The 2,846-nt window shown below is 37.3% G+C and overlaps 1 pseudogene; it reads right to left on the reverse strand.

The window, feature by feature from the left end:
* Window positions 1-341: 341 nt before the first annotated feature.
* Window positions 342-1,196, reverse strand: LOC123827751 (annotated as a pseudogene).
* Between the last annotated feature and the right edge of the window lie 1,650 nt (window positions 1,197-2,846).

Raw genomic sequence — 2,846 nt, forward strand, 5'->3', positions numbered from 1 at the left:
GGTACAGAAAAACAAAAATCCTCCTTCCATCCATGCCTACTTATCCTTGCACAGCCCCCAAGGGGGTGAAGTGAGACAAGGAAACCGGGAGCAGCTTGCACAGTTGTGTCCATGGCAAATCTCCAGAGTGAATGACCAGCCCCCTGCCCCACTCCCTGGGCCTTCTCCTACTCCCCAAAGCAGGTCCTTCCTCAGCAGTTAGTTATGATATTCTCACCCCTTCCACAGTATATCTTTTTAAATATTTTTCCATCAAGGTCATCTTCTGGGGGGTTTTATTGTAATTACTTTTCCTTCTTTCCTATTTTTCCCTCTATCTCCTCTTTATACACATTGTTTTATTAAGGAGAATACCATGCAGTCTCTCTAGCCCAGCCCCTGTAGATGCAACCTATGGCTTACTGTTAAAAGCACTGTAGATTGAGATCGGGAACTGCTGTAGTTAGTGGTCTGTGCACAGTATCCGGCTCGTGGGAAACCTTGGCGTGTTGTGCTGATGCCTGGTCTGTTGGTTTGTTTTGAGGTCACCTTGATTTGTCTCCCTCTAAACAGGGACTCATCTAAGGCCAGGGAAGTCCTCCCTGACTCTGTCTGAGAACTATATATGCAAACCTTTTGGGATGGCCACTAAATTTGTCACAGAGTGTAGTAACACAGTTAACTGAACCACAGCCATGAAAGTGTGCTTCCAGCTCCTATGCTGTTGCACCATAGTCCACATTGCCAACACAGATGGAATGAGCATCAGCCTCCATCTTCTCAATAGAGGTGATCTCTGGGCCAGCATTGCCTAGAGGTGGACTCATATTCATCTGCTTCTCTACTTTTTTCCATGGCTCCTTTAGCTTCTCCGCTTCTTCCTCCATCTCCCTGAGTTGAGTTTTGATCACTTCCAGCTCTGGGTCTTCAATGGCACCATCCCCCAGATCACCCTGGACCAGTCCCAACTCCTCCTCCACTTCCTGGCTGCCAGGGACTCCTGAGCCAGGCCCAGGGCCCAAAGTTCCCACTGGGGTGCAGGGCCAAGGCAGCTCCTCTTCAAGCTCAGGCTCCTGCTTGGGCTCTGGCTTGAGCTCCAGCAGCAGTTCCTCAGACTCCAGGCCATTCCAGTAGTCCCCTGCACCCCCACCCGATCCTGCCCCCGCTCCAGGCACAAGATGGCACAGCCACCTGACCCTGAGCCCTGGTGCAGACATTGCCCCAGACATGATGCTTTTATAGTTATCATTTGTTATTCATTTGTAGTTTAATTCTCTAAGGACAAAGAATATACAATATTTATTATTTCCATCTTTTAAAGGTGTTGGCATATGCTTTATGGCCTATACTCATTTACCTGGAATATAATGTGTATTCTTTTATTGTTCATCTCCACTTTCAATATATATAGCAATTAAGTTAAATTTGTTAAAATGTCATTCAAATCCTCAACATTTATATTGCCTTTGTATATTTTTCTATCAATTAGAGAGATATGTGTTAAAGTCTCCTATTGTGATTACTAACTTGTTTATCTCTCACTTTACTTCTCTCCATTCATAAATTATATATTTTGATAATATGCTATTAGGTAAATAAAAATATATTTTTATACCTTCCAGGTAGGTTGGCTTTTTTATTATTATAAAATATACCATTGTATTAAATATGTATATTGCCATGCAGGTACTAGAAATATTGGAGGAATCACTTAGTAAATTATATAAATGTTTAATCTCTATGCTGTACACCTGACACATATATAAAATAATACTGAATGTTGACTGTCATTGAGAAATTTTAAAAATGTTTCTGACTTTAACATCTAGTTTGTCTGATATTCATAAAATAAAACCTCATCTTTCTTTTGGTTAATGCTTGCATAGTATATCATGTTGCACCCTCTTACTGTGTATTTATATTTATAGAGTGTCTCTTACAAGTAGCACTGAGGGTTTTTTCTTTCTTTTTGAAAATTCACTCAGACAATTTTTCTTTGATAATTGGAATATTGACTCATTTTTTAATTTTATTTTTCAATTACAGTTTACATTCAATATTATTCCACATTAGCTTCAGGTATACAGCACAGCTGTTAAACAATCAAATCATTTACAAAGTGTTCCTTCTGATATTTCCATGTCACCATACTCTTTATTCAATTTTTAATGTACTTACTAGAATAATTAGATTTAACCATCATCTTAGTCTTTATGTTCTATTTGCATTACCTTGACTATTTCTCTTTTTAAATATTTTTTCTGTCTATTTTTGTGTCAACATTTTTATTAGCTTTGTATTTATACATTCTTTTACTATTGTTTTGGTATTTACCCTAAAAATAACAGAATGTATTTTTGAGTTATTGGAGTATAATATATATTAGTTTTTCACCACTTTTCAACAATTTATGGTCCTTTTTGCCTCTCTCGCCTCTGCGTTGTCATTGTCTTGTACTTTAGATCATATATTTCAACATCACAAAACATTTTCATTTTTCTTATTTCATATTGTCAGTATTTGTTATTATTTACATACACTACTTATTATAAAGAAAATTACTATTCATTTAAATATAGTCCCTCCTCTGCCTCATACAGAATAATTTTCACATGAATCTAAGATTTCTCTAGCAACAAACAACATTTGTGGGCCCAGACCTATTTATACTCAAAAGCAGCAGACAGAACATGAATAGCCTTTTCTTTACTATCATGAGGTCACATGTGTGTTTGCTTATACATTTCTACTATGAAACATTAAGAAATGAATCACTTAGAACAGCTAGTACAGAACATAAAATCCATGTTAATCTTTATATCAATTGGACTTTGTACAGTGAAAAGCGGATCATGTTTATCTACTTG

The sequence above is a fragment of the Phyllostomus hastatus genome, unplaced genomic scaffold (assembly GCF_019186645.2).
Source record: "Phyllostomus hastatus isolate PE091 unplaced genomic scaffold, TTU_PhHast_1.1 phas_contig_90, whole genome shotgun sequence".
NCBI lineage: Eukaryota > Metazoa > Chordata > Mammalia > Chiroptera > Phyllostomidae > Phyllostomus > Phyllostomus hastatus.